General features: G+C 39.5%; 1 long non-coding RNA gene across 1 annotated transcript in view; it reads left to right on the top strand.

Moving 5' to 3' along the window:
• The window catches only part of LOC141570404 (uncharacterized), an 88,303-nt gene extending 68,616 nt beyond the window's left edge, over nucleotides 1–19,687 (top strand). Inside the window, exons 3-4 of the long non-coding RNA XR_012494408.1 lie at nucleotides 19,047–19,135; nucleotides 19,413–19,687. This is a non-coding gene — a long non-coding RNA (uncharacterized LOC141570404). The remainder of the gene's footprint in view (nucleotides 1–19,046; nucleotides 19,136–19,412) is intronic.
• The last annotated feature ends 495 nt before the right edge of the window (nucleotides 19,688–20,182 follow it).

Here is a 20,182-nt window from a genome sequence, read left to right as displayed (position 1 = left end):
GCCATATAGGTGTGGGTTTATTTCTGGGCCCTCTCTTTTATTCCCTTGATTGATGTGTCTGTTTTTATGCCAGGAAATTGCTGTTTGGGTTACTGTAGCTTTGTCTTGTGTTTTTTCTTTCTTTTTTTTATTGGGGAAGGGGAACAGGACTTTTATTGGGGAACAGTGTGTACTTCCAGGCCTTTTTTCCAAGTCAAGTTGTTGTCCTTTCAATCTTAGTTGTGGAGGGCGCAGCACAGCTCCAGGTCCAGTTGCCATTTTCTAGTTGCAGGGAGCACAGCCCACCATCCCTTGCGGGAGTTGAACTGGCAACCTTGTGGTTGAGAGCCCGCTGGCCCATGTGGGAATCGAACCGGCAGCCTTCGGAGTTAGGAGCATGGAGCTCTAACCGCCTGAGCCACCGGGACGGCCCTGTCTTGTGTTTTGAAGCTGTGAAGTGTGGAGCCTCCATCTTTGTTCTATGTTCTCCAGATAGTTCTGGCTACTGGGGTCCTTTGTGATTCCACACGTATTTTAGGATTTTTTTCTCTTTCTATAGAAATGACATTGAGCTTTTGATAGGTGTTGGATTGCCTTCAAATTTCATTGAGGGCAATTTCCATGCCTTTTACTGTTCTAGGTGCTGATGGAATGCAAAGAGGATGCATCTCTATTCAGAATAAATAACGATAGTGGTTACTCTTTGTGAGTGAAGCTTGTCATGTGTCAGGTACTATGCCAAGTGTTTACACTCATTATCTCACTTATTATCCTAACGCCCTGTAGGAAAAGGTCTCAGTGGTGAAGCTCAGCCAGTGGAGTGTCATCTCAGTGCACTGTGGGGGTTCTACTGAGTATATTCCTGGGGCCCAGGAAGGACAGGGAATTGCCCAAGGCAGAGAGGCTGAGGCTGAAGGGCTTTTTCATTGCTAGGTTGGGCCTGGAGCAGGCAGGGCTTAAGCCCAGCCTGAGCTCACACCCCAGGTGATTCTGTAGCTCTTCTGGTATACATAGATGGAACTTGTGTGACAGTACCCAGGGAAATGGAATCTGTAATAGTCCTGTCTTCAATTCTTTGCTAAATTTGCTTCCACTAAAGTAAACACTCTCATTATCCCAAGAAAACGGAGAATGGGAGAGCTTAAATAAATTTTTCATAATTCCGCAGATAGTAATTTGAGGTTCAACCTGTGATGCCTGACATTAAAACTTGTGCTCTTTCCACTTAGCCACCTTACCTCCCAGGCTAATGGGCCAACAGTGATTGCTATGGTTGGACTTTTTGTGTCCCAAGCCCCATCTCCCAAATTCATATGTTGAAGTCCTAATGCCCAATATGATGGTATTAGGAGGAGGGGCCTTTGGGAGGTGATTCGGTCATGCACATGGATCCCTCTTGAATGGGATTAGAGGGACCCCACAGACAGAGCACCCTCAGTCCTACCACCATGTGACGATGCAATGGGAAGTTTACTAGATAGAGGAGGGCCCTCACCAACCATGTTGGCACCCTGATCTCAGACTTCCAGCCTCCACAACTGTGAGAAATAAATTTCTGTTGTTTATAAGCTACCCAGTCTGTGGTATTTTTTTTTTTTTTTTTTAGCAGCCGGATGATGAAGACAGTGATGTAAACAAATAACTCCAAAGAAAGGGTCAGTTATATACTGGAGGTATCTCTAAGGTACAGATGACAGAGTGATGAGATCCATAGGAGATGTGAGCAAAGGTATAAACATTGAAGGGGTGCTAAAACAAGGGGGCCTGGGAGCCGACTTAGCCAGTGGAGCCAGAACCAAGATAGAGGCAATGGGAATGCAGAGGAGAGACTTAGCATTAGAATATTTCATAATCCAGAAGACAAAACTTAGTAACTGATTTTGGGAATGTGGAGCAACTTAGGTGTCAGGGCACTTACTTGCAAGCAAAGGAACACCCTTTCCTAACTGAAGTAGAAAAAGGGTATTTTGTAGGTCACAGGATTTCCAGGAAATCCAGATGGGAGCCCTGTAGTCAGGAACCATGCTCACACCACGCCGTATGAAAAATCCGCTGTTGGCGCCACTGGACACTCCATATCACACCACAGGTGACCACTGATGCTGGGCATGGGATGCCAGCATCTCTTCCACTGCTGGCCCCAAACTGCACACGTCTACCTCCAACCTCATGAAAGTGCTACCTGTACAGCTCTGGTTTCCTCACTGGGTCAAAAGCCTGTACCTGGCTGCAAAGGCGGCTGCGAAAGGGCGGTTCTAGCTTCTACTTTTGGAAGTTTGTGGAATTTCTCAAATGTAGATGCCAGTAGCCACAAACATGCCTACTCCAGGTGGTGAAGGAGAGGAAGGAATCAAAACTGATTCCAAAGTTTCTCATTCAGCAAATGGATGACTGGAGATGCTGTGACCGAGATAATGAAAATGGGAGGAAGAATAGATTTGTGGGGCTGAAAAAGTTCATTTGTTTTTGAATACATTGCATTTAAGATATCTGCAGCATGTCAATGTGGAGACAGTTGTACAATAGGCATTTAGAAATTTGGGTCCTGGGCTCAAGATGACAGGTAGGGCTAAGATGTAGATTTGGAACCAATATATAGATATAGGAATAGGTGACGTTGGTGAGGAAATGTGTAATCCTGGTGAACATTAGCTCTGAAGGGCAGATAGAAGGGGAGGAAGACCCACTCAAGGATTTTTAGGGCAACAAGTTGGGGAGATAGATTGAGAATCTAAAGACTGAGAAAACTAGAATGTCGTGGAAATCAAAGGGGCAAAGGAAGGAGTGGTGATGAAGAGCAAAATACTACAGAGAAATGAGAAGAGTGAGGGCTAGAGGTCACTGGGTCTCACAGTTAGGAATTCATTGATGGTGAGCAGTTCTTTCACTTTAGGCCAAGGTCATGACCTACTTAGGGTGGACAGTCACATACCCTAACCTCTCCTCAGTCCACACCCAGTGTACAGCTTTCATTGCTTTGTTCCCACCAAGTTTTCAACTTCCCTTCTCTTAACCCTTGCAGTGTCCCTTCTCAAGACAGCCTTACTCTCCATTCCCTATCAAAAGACCCCTCCCCAAAGCAGCCCACGACTGTGCTTTCCCCAGTGCATGTCACTGTTCCCTCAACCTCTTCTCCTTCTCAGTCTCAGGTCCCAACCCCTCTCAGGTCTCTTTGGTGTTTCTCCAAGGGCAGGGTCACTTATCTAGCACTTCTTATCAGTCCCAGGCCTGAACCGGTTCCCCGATTTCCATCCTTCCCATCCCTATTCCTGGGTATACTTCCCATTCAGCAATGGCACTTCCATTTCCCCCAGAGTTCTGCCAGCACTTCCTATACCAGAGCCTTCTCCTGTACCCACCATTTTCCTGGCACGAGGACTGTTGCTCTCAGTTTTCGGAGACTTTGCTGGCCAGCCCTTGTCCTACTTTTCTCTGCCTGTCTCTCTCATTTCTAGTCCCTTCTCTCGCTTTGGATGGTGTTTTTCTCTCTGGACAATGGTCCTTCCTTTTGTACCTGTCCTTTTTCCTTATCTGCTAATTAAAATATATATATATATATATATATATATATATATATATATATATATATATGTCTAAAAAAATCCTTGTCTTTCAGGAACACATACTGAAGTTTTGTTTTTTTTAATGCAATGATATGATGACTGGGATTTGATTCAAAATATTTTGGATGGGGCAAGCAGGGGAGTATAAATGGAGAAATGACTGGTTATGAGTTGATAATTGTTGAAGCTAGTGAGTACATAAGGGCTCCTTACATTATTCTTTCTGGTTCGTATATGTTTACAATTTTCCATTAAAAAAGGTTTTACTTAAAAGAGTTTAAACGTATGTAAGTAAATAAAATGAATTGATATCAAGAAAACTGTTAAGTAATACTGGTACAGATGGCAAAAATATGATGGTGACATTGGAATGCATGTCGTGAGGGAAAGACTCAGATAATAGAGAAGGAACTCAGAATGAGCGGGGATACAGAGCATTAGAGCAAGCTTGAGGAGAGAGGGAAGGAGTCTTAGCAATTCCATTATTTAGGCCTGACCCTCTTGGTGAAGGAGCCCATATGCTCTCCAGGGAGTGAGGGGGTAGGGAGCAGGGAGGACTTGAATGAAGAATTTTCAGACAGCCATTGTGGGGAAGGGAAAGGAAGCCAGCTAGAGGAAGGCTGCAGCTGAGTTTGGAGGACACAAATCTGTAGTCAGGCTGCTCACCATTATCTTAGTCTAAATAGTCTTCTGAATGATTCTAGGGATCCTCACTGGTGCTTCAGCTTTTCTGCAAAACATGAGAAGTCATATCTGTAAATCAATAAAGACGTAAACTGCCTGTAGAACCTATTTGTTTAGGAAATCTGTTTTACATACTGGGTTTCAGGGAAGATTTTTATCAAAAACTGTTTCATTGCTAAAATGTTGGACTAAGTAACATTATCCCTGACATAGATGTGTAATTGTTGGTGTCTTACGGACTTGGTGCTACTTATTTTAAAAATTTTTTTACTAAACTATAGTTGGCATACAGCATCATATTAATTTCAGTTGTATAACATAGTGGTTCGACGTTTATATACTTTGCGATGTGATCACTACACTAAGGCTAGTACCCATCTGTCACTGTGCAAAGTTATTACAATATTATTGACTATATTCCCTGAGCTGTATACTACATCTCTGTGGCTTATTTATTTTATAACTAGAAGTTTGTGCCTCTTATTCACCTTTACCACCCATCTCCCCTCTGGCAACTGTCAATTTGTTCTCTATTTCTGAGGCTGTGTTTTTTGTTTTGGTTTTGTTTGTTTGTTTTTAGATTTCATATATCAGTGAAATCATATGATATGTGTCTATCTCTGCCTGAATTATTTCACTTAGGATAATACCCTATAAGTACATCCATGTTGTCTCAAATGACAATTTTTCATTCTTTTTTATTTCTGAGTAATGATCTATTGTGCATAGCTACCACATCATCTTTATCCATTCATCTATTGATGGACACCTCAGTGGCTTCCATATCTTGACTATTGCTTTTAACGCTGCAATGAACATTGAGGTGCATATATCTTTTCAAATTAGTGTTGTTGTTTTCCTGCGCTAAATACCCAGCAGTGAAATTGTTGGGTTGTATGGTAGTTCAATTTTTAATTTTTTAAGGAATTGCCATACTGTTTTCCATAGCGGCTGCACCAGTTTACATTTACATTACATACTGCACAGGGATTCCCTTTTTTTCACACCCTCGCCAACACTTGTTTGCTGACTTTTTGATAATAGACATTCTGACTGGTGTGAGGTGGCATTTCATTGTGATTTTGATTTTAATTTCCCTGATGATTAGTGATGTTGAGCATCTTTTCATATGTCTGTTGACTATCTGTATGTCTTTTTGGAGAAACGTCTATTCATGTCCTCTGCTCATATTTTAATTGGATTGTTTGTTTTTTTGATATTGAGTAGTATGAGTTCCTTACATATTTTGGATATTAACCCCTTATCGGGTATATCATTGGCTAATATCTTCTCCCTTTCAGGAGGTTGTATTTTTATTTTGTTGACGGTTCTCGCTGCTACTTATGTTGTAGATGTTAGTGGGATGCACTGGCACTGATGGATATCGGGTTCGGGTTTGTCTCAAAGGGAGAATTTCGAAAGTGGCTGTTGCTCTTTGCCATGGTTCATAGGGGTTTATCTTCCCTGTGGTTAAGGCAGTGGTTTTCAACCTATGTGTGTGTATGTGTGCACAAGCACACACATGCATGCGCGCACAAAGTTTTGCATGTCATTTCAAGGAGTTCAGACACCAAAGACCCCAGTTAAAGTCCCAGATCTAAGCCACATGGTGAGAGACCTCAAAGGGGAACATGTGAATTTGTGTTTAGCCAACAGAAAGCTCATTTTTTTGGCTCTCAGAAATGGTGAGCAGTATTGACACTGAGATCTTATGTTCTGCAGACCTCTAATGTCTAAACTTGACCTTCTTGACTTAGTCCAGGAGGATTTAATCAAACTTATTCATTTAAGTCAGACTCAAAGTCCGTTATCCCTTTAATGTCAGATAATTGCTTAATATATAAAACAGTTGTAACAGTATCACATGTCCACATAGTACAAGTTGCATATGATTTTGTATTTTAGAAGTGAACTCTGTGTGTGCACAGACTTATACAACTCATCAGCAGCTGTCCGGCCATAAGTAAGAGGGAGAAGGGAAGGGACTTAACATTTGTTGAGCATTAAGGACACAGCAAGTGCTCTGTGTGTAACTTATTTAGTTAATACCGTGTTGCCTTTAGATAGATCTTACTTTTCCATTTTGAATGATGCAGAAACTGGGGTTCAGAAAGTCTAATAAATTCACCCAAGATGAGCAGTGAATGAATGGCTGAGCCAGCGTTAAAAGGGGGCAGATGAGGGTAAATGGGATCAAATATATGGTGATGGAAGGAGAACAGACTGGGTGGTGAACACACAAAGTGATATGTAGATGACGTATTACAGAATTGTACACCTGAAAGTTATGTAACTTTACTAACCGTTGTCACCCCAATCAATTTTAATTAAAAACAAACAAAAAAGAAATACTGTTTTCTCTTAAGTCTTTGCTTAACAGAGAACATTGTCATTTGCTATTTTCTGGCTACCTTGTATTCATTTTTCTCTCTCTTTTTTTTTTTTTTTTTTGGAGAATTATTCCCCATTCTCCACCCCACCCCCACCCCTTCTGTAATGTGCCCCTAAAACTATTAATCAAGATACCCAGCCTCACAACTCAAGCTAGGATAGTCACATTCTCTTTGAGTGGTTTGAATCTTGCATGGGGAGAGACGCAAAGATGGAAAACTTTGTTGGAAGGGGAAGGGATGAAGAAGCATAAACTGGTAGTTACAAAACAGTCATGGGATATAAAGTATAGCATATGGAATATGGTCAATAATACAGTAATAACTATGTATGGTGTCAGATGGATACTATATTTATCAGGGTGATCAGTTTATAAGTTATATAAATGTCTAATCACTATATGGTACACCTGAAATGAATATAATATTGTACATCAACTGTAATTGAAAAATAAAAACAAGAAATAGAACTTTGTTGTAACTAACTCTTTGTAGTATTGACACCATGAACGAACTAACTGGTGGTTCCTGCTACCTTCTCCTCCTGAGCTACCCTGCTGGTTCTCTAGATTTCTCTTTCATTGTGTGAGCTATTCAGTATCCTTTAATCAACTCATTTCTTTTGTAGGTTACGTAGTGCTATGGGCTGAATTGTGGCCTCCCACCCACTCCTGCCAAATTCCTATGTTGAGGCCCTAACCTCTCATGGAATGATATTCGGAGATGGGAACTTTGGGAGGTAATGAGGTTTCAATGAAGTCGTGAAAGTGAGGCCCTCATGATGAGATTAGAGTCTGTAAGAAGAGACACGCGAGCACTTGCTTCCTCTCTCTCTGCCATGTGAGGACAGTGAGAAGGTGGCTGTTTGCAGGCCAGGAGGAGGGTCCTCACTGGGGAACCAAATTGGCCATCACCTTGATCTTAGACTTCCCAGACTCCAGGATTGTGAGAAATAAATTCCTGTCTATGGTATTTTGTTAAGGCAGCCTGGGCTGACTAATATAAATGGTTTCTGTTGATTGCTACCAAAGAATTGACGGCTATACAAAATGACTGGTGAGAAGCCATAATTTTAGCTTTTAGTACCTTGGTTCTGAAATGGGGAAGAAAGAAAAACGAAGGTTCAAACTAGCAAATTTAGTGATTTACTATCATGTCTAGGAGGAAAAGTTTTTTGAATAAGGAGGGAGTTGAAACTATTTCATAATGTAGGATTTATTTGGGAATTATTTATGGATTATACTAATTCTTATTCTCCTTGTGTCCTGTTTGCACATTCCTCATTCCTAACTTGATCATGATTTAGCTCTAATGGTGATAAGCCAATGCAGAGTTAGAAAATAAGTTGGCCCAGGATAACCTTTCCTTCAGGCTGCAGAACTGGTAAAATGAAAGCTAATCCCTAGAAAGTGGTCTGCCAAGAAGAAAATCTGCTCTAAAATAGGCACCTAAATTTTTCCTTCCTACTTGTTTGCTTTGGTCTTGAAGAATGTAAGAAATTCCTCCTGCAGAAATTTCTTTACTGGCTCCCAATCACCTCTTCCTAACATAGGTTCATCTTTTATTTTTAGAGCTTTGTTTTGATCTATATGTCTTTTAGCTCTGACTAATTCATTCCGTGAGATGATTCAGTTCTGAGAAATCAAGCCAGGTGAAGATGAAATGTAAGGTTTTACCACCTCTATTACACTTTATCTGCTTTGAAAAATGTATAGCTTCCCACCAGTATTTCTTGGCACCATCTTTTTCCCCCCTATTAGTTACAGAACAGTTTGAATTTGATGGTATCCTAGCAATCATGCAGTTTGTCCTTCTTATTTTGCAGATGAAGAAATAGAGACCTAGCAAATATCTGGCTTGTCAATAATTATGTAGTTAATTAGTAACTGAAAAGGGACTTGAACACCGGTTTTCAGATTTCCAGTTCAACATGCATTCTGCTTCCACAAGCTGATGACTAATTGACCAAGACAAGAGAATAAAAGAAATTCCCATTCAACCCGAACCAAAGAAAAATACGGAAATGAAGAAGAAATTGAAAGAGTTTTCCAAGTATTGAATTTCACTGAGCAAAAGGGGAAGACTTTGAGCCATGTGGAGGAAAGAGGCAGAGGGCAGGGAGGTAATGCTTTTTTGGAAGGATTGCTTTTAAACCTACTGCCAGATTGCTTTATTCTCTGGACAAGTGCCTGCATGTTTATTTCATGGGTTAAATGATCCCTATAAGGTGAATGAAACACTGTCCCATTTCCTTGTGAACAAAAATTTTAAAAAGAATTTATTTTTTCCCTTGAGAGTTTGTCACATTAAATCCACTTGGTTTCGGCATCTATGTTGAAAACAGGCTAAGGGCAGCTGGGACTTCATCTTATTTCTCTAATTGGCTGTGTGCCTTCCTGTCTCGTGAATGTTGTCTGGGCTCCCTGCTCCCTTTTCAGCTCTAGAATGAACATTCAGCGTCTGTTTGGTAGCTTGTCTCTTTCTGGATAACCACGCCCTTGGTCAGGATGGTTTGGTTTTAGTATAGGGCCAGCTGTTCCAGGATTACGTTTTTCAGGGTTGGAAACCATGAGTTTGGACTCTGAGGCAAAAGGCTGAGAATAAAAATGTAAAGAGAAAGGTCAAGTAACATTTTGTTGGATTGTCGACTTTCTGTTTGAAACTGAGTCTTTCTTTAGTATTCCTGCTCTAAACATTGTTCTAAAGAGCATATGATGAAAAGTCATAAATATTAAGTGAAAATATAACACTATGGGCTTGGGTTCTGGGCCTGCACTCTCAAGTCCCTTTGTGTGTAAAAAAGAAGACAGCTATCAAAGCAAACATTTTGATGAGGAAAACAACTTCAGAGCCATCCTTGCATAATGGGCTACTGAAGTTGAATAATTAGTAGTTACAGAATTTAGAGCAGGGTTTTAGGAAGTCAATCTCTGTGGCTGAAAGCATATGCCATGTCATAAGGATTTGCTGTGTCATAAGAATATTCAGTGAAAGAAAAAGAAAAGTAATAATATCAAGTTCAATAATTGAAACTTGTATTTTGTAAAAAATTGGCTATTTTTTTCCCTTGTATTTAGATTATACTTACAAACCTTTGAATGCTAAATCCCTGTGATTTTTAATAAAGGTCAACAATAATATAAATAAACATTTGAAAACAATTCATAATCACATTTCTTCATACAATGATACATACTTTCGCATAATAGTTTCTAGTTCTTCTCATAGGCCTGTGTATTTTGTAATATTTACAACCATGTTTTATATTATGCTTTTTTCATGTAACATTCTCAACATTAAAATTTCCTGTGTTTTTATATCACATTAACAATTGCTATTTTAAATGAAATGCATATTATCTATCTTAATTTGCTAGCTTCTATCGGCCACTTGCTTTAAACTTATTAAATTATAGAAATCTAGATGTATATTACAGATAATGTTGTATTGAGCATCTTCTCGTCTATGGCTTTTGATTTTGTTAGTATTCAGTTGAATTGCTTTCTCATAATTAATTTCCCCCAAATGATATAAAAGTTAAAGATTATGAGCATCTTTATGGTTCTTGCTGCTTATCAACACACTACTTTCTAACATGTGACCGTTTGGCTTCTGCTGTAGTGTCACGTGTATTGGGTATCATCATTTGTTTGTTTTAATTTGCTTTTTTTTTATTACTACTGGAATGAACATTTTTCTTTGTAGATTTCATTCTATCATTTTGGCTAGTTTTATTTATTTGAATGTAACTTGTCTATGACAGTTTAACAACTTATTTTTTCCTGTTTAGTAATTTCTCTGCAGAACAGTATACTTTGACTTCTGGACTCTTGAGTTTCTATTCTCAGGTGATCTTCAGGCCAGTGTGGACGAAAAAGGAGCCACATGCTATACCTGACAAGCTCAGGGGATGCCAGCATGGTGGGTCCTACAAATTCAGAGACCGAAATGAATCACATAGGATGGTCTGAACATAAAATTTCCTAACTAAAATCACATCATGGTATGTCACTTTTTTGACAAAGCTCAACCTTTACCTTAAATGAGGCTGTCTGTTTTTCTGCATCTAAGATAACATACTCTTGAAATGTCAGAGTAATCCCTTTTTTTTAGGACCCCTCAGGGTACAACGTGCCATACTGGGGCACGAGACCAGAGAACCCCTCATTGTCATCTTGTTTCCTGAATCCTATCTCTATGTGCTATAAACATTAATTATTAACTACCATGTACTCACCAATGTAAAAGAAGTATGTGTCTCTCCATTTTACTTTTCATCCAATCCCAGAGATTTCTCCACTTTGCTTTCTCCTTCCCCCTTAATCTACCATCAATGGATTTCATGTAACCCTTCTTATGTCTCCTCCTTTGATTCTAATGTATAAAATAAGCTGCAAAACTGCCCTTCTCCAGCACATTTTCTTAATCCGTTGAGATTTTGCTTCCTGACAATTGTCATCAGTTTGGTTCAAACTCATTAAAATTCTCTGCAGGTTTGGACATTTCTTATGTTAATACCAGGAACATTAGAACAACTTTTCTATTTGTACCATGGGGAAAATATCCCACCTTCTCACTGTGTCTTCACTTAGGAGAGAGAGAGAGAGGAAAAGAGGGTCCTTTCTGGTGTTTCTTATGAGGGCATTAATCCCATCATACGGCCCCATCCTTACAACCCCATCTAACCCTAATTACCTCCTAGAGTTCCCATTTCCAAATACTATCACATTGGAAGTTAGAGCGTCAACACATGAATTTGAGGGAGGGGGACACAAACAGTGAATCCATAACACTCCCCCTTTCCCTCAGGTCACCCCAGGGTTTACCCAAATATACAGAGGGTGACTAAAAAATGTATACACATTTTAAGAAAGGAAAAAAAAAAAACTGTATTAACGTTGTAATACTCAATATATACCAATAACAAAAATGAACACAAGGCACCCCCGGTACATCCTCCTAGTTAAGGGGAATTTGGTGAGTGTTAAAAACAGATAAAATGTCACAAACACCTGTTTGAGCTTTCAAAAAACCAAACCAGGAGATATGGAACAAAATGAAACAAACAAGCAAAAGAACGGTCATTGGAAAGAAAGTCATTGGAGCACTTTATGTCAGGGTCACCCACTGAGCATTATTTGTCTTATGGGTATTGATTGTGGCATGTGGTGTGTGTTGGGACTTAAGAGTCCATTTGAGGGAGTATTTTTACATCTTGTAAATCCTGTACTCTGAATTTTGAATCCTGTCTTGAATGATATGGATGGCGCTTCTTAATGTAGCCATCTTAGCAGGAATTTCCTCTGGTACCATCTCCTCCACCCTCCCTTTCCCCAGCGCTTCCCTCATTTCATTCCTTTCCCACATCCCTTGCCCTAAACTCCCAATATACCAACTGACATCAGGCTAGTTACACATTTGGCAATTTTTAAAATTTTCTTTTGTGAGTCAGAAATGAATCAATATCCTGGCAAGGAGTTTAGAAGGCTGTTTTTTTCAAAGAATTGCTTTGTAGGTGACTACAAACACGATAATTTGAAAGTGCTTAGAAACACTTTCAAGTGACTATGTTCTTTAATTATATGATTCTTAAGCTTGAATGGTTATTTTAGGATTAAAAAAATTCCATTCGTTGATAATTAAAAAATGTTTGTGGAATCTGAATAAATCTTATTTGCACATAGTAAAAAATGCAAACATTACCAAAAGGTACGCAGTGAAAAATAAGCTATCTTCCCATCCCACGTTGCCAGTTCCTTTGTCTCTCTTCTCCTCGGAGGCAACCACTACTAATTTTTTGCTAGCACTCTATAGAAACACTCTCTATGTAATCAAATATTATTTATACACCTCTCTTTTAACAAAACCAAGTAGAAAATACTATGTACACCGTCTTCTTGCCATTGTGTTTTACTTTTAACTTAACTATGTCTTATTTCTTGGAGATTGGTCCATTTAGGCATATCTAGCTTCATCCTCTTCTTTTTACTATCTGTATGAGGAGGATATGCTGTAATTTATTAAATTAGCCCCCTGTTAATAGGTATTTAGGTTATTTCTAGTCTTTTAAAAAACAAACCGCACTGTAATGAAAATCTCGTATGTATGTATTTGTGCACTTGTGTACGTATGTTAGGTTGGTGCAAAAGTAATTGTGGTTTAAAATGTTAAAAACAATTGCAAAAACTGCAATTGCTTTTGCACCAACCTAATAATATATTTGTAAGCTGAGTAACAGCATGAAGAGAAATGTGGTGGTGTAGTGGTTAAAAGCACGAATATTAGGGTTTTGCTGTTCACTACCTGCCTACCACTTACTAGCCATAAAACTTATCCCCAGTAGGGAAAGTTACTTAATTTTCTGTGCCTCAGTTTACTTATCTATAAAGGGAGTATAAATAATACTACATACTGTGGAGATATGAGTATGAAGGCATCTAGTACAAGTACAGCATTCTGACATCGGCGTATAATACGTTCTTCAGAAATTATCTTATTAAGATTCTTTTCTAGAAGTCAGGACCTTCCTTTTTAGAAACATCAATGATATTACTAGAGCATAACTTCCTTTTTTTCAAAACCTCGATAAAGAAGAACTCACTGCTAAGCTTGTTACACATGTTGATATTGATGCATAAATTTGGCTCGAAGGAAAAGGGTGGGAAAGTAAATAGGAGTTCCTGCTGTAGGTAGAAGTGGACCTCAATGTTCTTGTCTATTATATGCAGGGATTAGATTAGATGATCCCTAAAGTAACTTCCAGTTCAAACAATTATGTCTGTGCTTCTTCCGTTCTCAAAATGAGATGTAATGAATATGATTTAGCCAGTGGAGATAAATTTAAATCATGACTCACGTAACAGTGTCACTTTGCACATGTTGTTCCTCCTGTGCGGAATGCCCTTCCCCTTTGTCTGAATGTGCAGCTCAGCTCTGACTCATCATCAGACTGAGCTCTGGCTGGACCCTCACTGTGAAGTGTGCCGAGTGTCCCAGGTCCGTTACGTACTTTTGCCCTTTGAGCTGTCTTAGCGGCTGCGTTATGTGGTGGGATATGAGTTTTCAAACATTAGCTGATAGTTTTTGTTACCCCAGACTTGTCTTTGGTATGGCATTTCTTTTTTCACTTTTTGTTTGTTTGTTTATTTACTTATTTATTTTATTTTTTTATTTTTTTTTTGGTATGGCATTTTTGATGTATCGAGGAAGAGATTACACAGTCTTTTCTTGGGTTTTAAATGTCAAAATTCTGGGCCCTTCATGGAATGAAGAGATACATATATGCATAGATAAAACAACCACTGGGAGAAGACAGTGTAGAGCTTCCAAGCTCCAGAAGACAGAAAGTGCTCCAGACAAGTGTAGGCAAGGGATGAGCTGACACCTTGGACCTCTGACAAAGAGCGAGACTCTCAGCCTAATCTCAGCACAGGGACAGGAGAGTGACAGAACCCCCTGGGAGGTGTGTGAAATCTGAGCACAGAGGGAACCCAGCTTTCCTTTCCTGGAGAGAGCTCAATTTGGTAAGAAAAACCCAGTGTAGAAATGGCTGCACAGGGCACCCAGGCAGACAGGCCCGAGGAAGCTTGCCGAGGTTCCGTGGAGCCTGGCAGGGCACGGGAGCAGGACAGTATCCCAGTGCTGCGAGAGGAGCATGGAAGCAATAACGGGCTGAGGATGGTCCTGGAACACAAGCTCTTTGAGGGAGGTGACTAGCTCTTTAATTTCTACTTTATTTGTTCCTGTATCTTACAAGTGCCAACACAGAGGAGTCGTACCATAAGCTTTCTGAATGAGTAAATGGACATTTATTGGATGGCTATTCCGTGCCACAACCTATCCTAGGTGCTTTCCCAGTCCTGTAGACTAGGCATCATTAGTTCCATTTCACAGGTAAGAACACCAAGGCGCAGATAACTAATATAACCTACTCATGGGCACGGGGAGGCAGATCTGTCATTCACACTGTACACCAGTCAGCCTTCCTAGGTAAAAATGAATCTTTTCTCTTACTGTCTGAATATAACTATGGATTAAGAATGAAAACTAGTTTTTCACTTGTTTTAGTACATTTTTACATAGTTCTTGCTTTAGTACTTCCAAATAAAGAGCAGAGTGTTCTGCTCATTTTACTTTTATTGTAATTACAAATTAGAAAAAAGTACCTGGTACAGTATGACCATGATATCATAAATATAACAAACACAGATAAAGCTTAATATTCTTGCAAACACTGCCTTGTTTATTTATAAAATAAATAAATGTTCTTTGTAGATGATACATAAATAAATGTAAGAAGTTAAAATTCACGAATAATTCTGCTTTCTACATATACCTATTATTAACCTTCAGTTATAGTTCACCCTGATTTTAGAAAAGTGGAAAATGGATATCACTACGTTGTTAATATATCATACCACGAGAGATCTGCCTAGCACAGGATGTTTAGAGCTCATGGAACAGAAACTCTTCAGATGGCAGTGCTCCATGGGAGAAGAAGTTATTGGGGTTAGGGGGTCACTGGTCAATGGAGGTACTCAATATGCAAATCTAGATACTCTACTAGAAAACTTTTAAAGATTCAAGGACAGTAAAAAGATACATATAACCCAGTAAGATTGTCATGACTACAATAAACTTTAATTGCAATTTGAAATAGGAAGAAAATAAAAATCAGCTCAAACATGGTTTGTGAATGGCTTACCAGTCCTGCTGGAGAGAGGAGGGGCCTCATATCCAGGAGGGATTTGACCCCCTGACCTCAGTGTACCATCCTTATCCAGAGACAGATTTGTTGCTTTTTCTGTTTTCTTGAGCTAAAGAGAGAGAAGTTAGAAAATCAGCCATGGGCCCCGCAGTGATGGAACAATTGTAGCAACATTCGTCCTCCATCTCTCACAGGTGGTGAAACGCTGGGCTACAACAAGGAGTAAAAGTTTAGCATTAGATTTACCTTCCAGACTTTCCAGAAAAGGAACATGTCTGTTTCAGACCAATTCAAGGAGAAAGGCACCTTCTACTCAAGGTAGTCAAATCTTTTCAGTGTGAACGGAAACCACTGTTGAATGTTTTGGCTGTTTCCTTGGTGTTTAATAAAGAGGAGGTCTGGAGAATACTCCAAATTGACTCGATGATTTTAGGTTTTTGACATGTGGGGACTAATCTTATTTCCATGCCAATGTACCTGTCCATGGTTGCAGATAAAATATGATTAGCTCTCCCCTTTAATTGGCCATGTAATAAACCCATCATCTCAAAACCATGGCTTGGTGGTTCAGAGGACAGTCTTGGAGCCAGACTGCCTGCACTTGATTCTGCTCTTTATGGGCTTTGAGACTTCAGGCAAGCTATTAAAGAGCTTTAGGCCTCATTCTCCTCATTTGTTCTTATCTCGGGGGCGGGAGTTAAAATGTATAAAGCACTTCGGATATTGCCTGGTGCAGAGTAAGAGCTATGCAAGTGCTAAATAAGAAGTAGCATCATTAGGCTTCCAATTGGTGCTTGCTGATGAACTGGAGGCCAAACAGCTCACTGGGAGTGGGCTAATGACACACGGCTGACTTGAACATCTCATACTAATGAGAGGGTGCCAATGTTTTCGTGGCAGAATGGGTGGGCAGCTAAGCAAGAAATAGGAAGGTTAGGGAAGAGTACTGTAGGGTCTTTACACCCACTGGGTTGCTTTACTAGACAAGGTGTATTAGGGCTGGCCTGGGGTATGACTTGGAAAACTTCAGGAACAGGATCAATATTCAAAGATGGACTGGGACTTCTCAGATGACTTACCTGGACAGTGGGTAAATTTTTTAAGAGAAGCAAACTGAGTCTGGGAATAGAGTTATTCCTTCTTGCTAGGCTTTTGGATAAATCAGATAGATTTTTAATCTTCATTTCACTATTTCTCTTAGTTACCATTTGTTGGGTGCTAGCACATAAATCACTTCTGTCTAACTGAATCATAGAAGTAATTTATTGGAAGTCAGGAAGGTCAAACAACCAAAAGGAAAAGCAAGAGCCTTGGAAAGACTGGGAAGTAAGACCACTGGCGGTTGGGAAACAGAGACTGCTGGCTGGTCCCTTTGGGGTCAGTCAGCCTCTTGTCGTAGTTCATATTCCAGAGAGAGAAATCTGATCAGCCTCGCTTGGGTCAGGTGCCCACCTCTTGGATAGAGAACATAAGAGCATCCTGACTATATCTGATGGAGGAGTTCCTTCAAAGCAAAATCAGCATGCTATTACCAGAAGGAAGAAAGAAAGCACGGCTGACAAAAACAACAAATGTCCATGTCACTACTCTATATGGCTTCAAGCAACTGATGAAGAAGATGGAAGGCATAAGGAATGAAGGAGATCCTGAAAACTTTGATTTTTAATCTTTCTCCCCTATCCAGTTGTCTTCTCCTCTGACCCTGAAGCTAGGTTCTAAAACCTGGACTTACACCGGAAGGAATCCTCAGTCTCTGATGGAATTTTCTTCTGGTCCTACCACAGTCTGACTTAAAGAAAAGAGCTCAAAACACTGTATGGATTTTCATCTAAATGACAATAGTTATTCTTCCATTAGATGCTCATTGGGTGTCTACCATCCATCAATAAGGAACAAATAATCCCTGTCCCCTGCTTTTCAGAAATTTATAGTCAGGGAAGCATGACAGACATATGAACAAATAAATTACATGATTACAGTGCTGTGTGGAGAATAGTATAATAGAGGAACCAAAAAAGGCACAGCTCAATATGCCTAGGGGAGTCAGGGGAAGTGATATTTGAATGAAGTCTTGAAAAATGAATGAGCACTTATAATTTTAAATTGAGGCATTTAGCATGAAAACAAAACTGACCCAAAATTATAAACACTTTTCACACCGCTGTCAGAGACACCAATGTTATGGCAGCATAAATATTGTTCTTCTGTCTTCTAAGGCTAAGAAGTGAGCTGAGCTGGTAGATACTACTTTGAAAGTTAAAAACTGAGGAATAAATAAGCTGTTGCATTCCTAAATTACAATTTGTGAACAAAACCCTGTTGCTAATAATCGTAGTTTCCTGAACTTATCTAGGTGTGAAATGTGTCAGATTCCCCCAGGATTTTGGAAACCCTTCTGTAGCTGTCACCCATTGGCTGGGCTTCTTGAACGTCAGACCCTCTCCTGGATCAGGCAGGGGTCTTGGGTCAGCTACTGACTTTTTAGTAGAGGGGCTACTTATGCATATAACATTCATATCTTGACTAGAACTCATTTATAGTCTGCCTTTCGGTTAGCAATGTGACTGGGTTTCAGTCTTCTCTAGGAACTGTAAAATGAGTGTTAGGAATACAGTGGTCACAAAGAACTCAAAATCAGTGGGGAGAAAAAGAATCTCATCACAAACTAGAATGATCAATCCCCACCTATTAGTAGATTATTCTCAATTAGTAAAAATAGTGTCAGAATTTCTTATAATGGGAGTGTATGTTTCTGTGGAAAATGAATACTTCTAAAGTGTTGAAAATAGTTTTATGTTGATACACATGCTTTATCTTGTTGCACGTCACGTGTCTTTCTCTTTAGGTTACCTCAGATCACTTTTTAGACCAAGATGGGAAAGCAAAGAGGAAATGAATGACTGACTGAATGAATAAGGTCTATTTTAAAAGTTGCATTAATTATCTAATTTGAGTTCATGAAAACTGTCCAGAGTCCTATACAATGGATCCTTTGGCCCTCTTAGTTTGCTGCAGATAAACTAGGAGTTAGAAGACTGGAATTTTGCCTACCTGTGTGAGCCCAGGTGAAATACTAGGATGACCCTGATAGATTAATTGAGGAAATTTCTAAATGAGTTGGTTAGTCCTACCTTTCTGAAATCTTTTCAAGTCACTTATCAATTTACCTCAAGTGTTACCACTACTTAAAATAAATCAACCCAAACCATATAATCTGTGAAATATTAGTGTAGACTTATTTGGTTGAGGTCCTCTTTTCATTTTAGTAAACAGTCCTACTATCTGTTTTGATTAAAACCTTTCTGATACAAAACACCTCTTAAGGCTGTTGGTGGGCAAGGATAGATTCTAGTTTACCTACGGATTTCCCTTTTGTAGCAACTCAAGAACACCTTTCTCAATAGTTACATGATGAGCTTTCATAAAACTACTATAATAGATAGTATTCCCTAAGTGTTGGTGGGGAGAACTCATTAGGCATAACATTTTGATCAATGCAGTTTATGTATTGGATTATTTTATTATTGAAGGTCTCATTCATTTTCCTGGAGTCATCTTAAATTATATAACATAGAAGAGCTAAGAGTATATATACGTTTTTTATTGTTTTTAGCATATCCCACTTAAAACTTGGAAGACCAGTCTTATGTAAATTTTGAACTTCGGTTTAATTATTTTCCTTTTTTAAGATTCTTAATTTCCTCATCTTTCTATTTTTCATAGATTCTCATGAATTCTTGCTTATGAAATCTTTCTCTATACCAGAAGTACATCACAGTGAAAAAAAAGCTCAGTGGAATGGAGGGAGTGAGGTAATCATGGAAACCCACATTGATCTAAACGAACCCTGGAACACAATCTGAAGATGAGTGTTCCAAATTATTTTTTCTCTGTCCAGATGATGGACTAATAAAGGAATCAATCAATCAAGCAATCAATCAACCAAACTTCATCAATGAGAATGGGGCAGAGCTCATCTGAGTGGTGATGGATGGTACTTGAAAGTGAGTTAGTGACTGATTTGCAGAGATTTCAGAGGAATTGAGCTAACAATGGCAAATCAGGTTAACTTATGTATTTTGTTGACAGGATGAGGGAAAGGCGACAGCAAATTCTACCCAACAGCCTCCAGCTGCCGGTGAAGCTGACCCAAAGTCTGCTTCAGATCTGATGGATCGAAACAAGTTCATCCAAAATCCTTTTTTGCAGTCCTGTAATTTTCATAATAATAATGTATTGAGCCTAAGAAACCTACATTTAAGTATCTGAATACATCTGCACAGAGACATACAGCTCCCAATAATACCTCCATGACAATATGCTGTTGGTTGCTAACTGGAAAAAAAGTGCAAGTAATAATTATAAGGCGTTCTGTTGCTTGCTGGGGGGCCGGGGTGGTGGTGGTGTCTTTCCCTAAATGGTTAAAATATTCAGCTGGGCAACCACCTGGTCTGAAAATCTTTGACAAGAGGTGTTAGCAGTGCATATTGACTTGTTCTTTTAGACATATGTTACCTGTGCACAAGCTCAAAAATCTAGCCAAGCTGCATATGGTCATCAGTATGACCACTGCTAGGACCTCATCACCCCCTCCAGAGACAAAGTCCTTCTCATGTCAGTGCATCATCAGTGCCCACTATGCCCCTGCCCTTCCTCTCTGTCCTCTCAGGACCATGGTGCCAGCTCTTTTCCCTGGGTGCTGACAATCAACACTGCATCGAGGTGATTTGCCAAATGAAAGAGGAACATTTTGTAATGCAGTCTGTCAAACCCAGACTTTCAGCAGAGTCAGGTAAGCAAAGTTAAGAAAGAGAAAGCGTCGGCTTCACATTCTCTCAGCCTTTGAAGCCCAGGATTCC

Source organism: Rhinolophus sinicus, linkage group LG03 (assembly GCF_036562045.2).
Source record: "Rhinolophus sinicus isolate RSC01 linkage group LG03, ASM3656204v1, whole genome shotgun sequence".
Classification (NCBI taxonomy): domain Eukaryota; kingdom Metazoa; phylum Chordata; class Mammalia; order Chiroptera; family Rhinolophidae; genus Rhinolophus; species Rhinolophus sinicus.
Note: the sequence above shows the minus strand (reverse complement) of the source record. Positions and strands in the feature narration are given on the sequence as shown.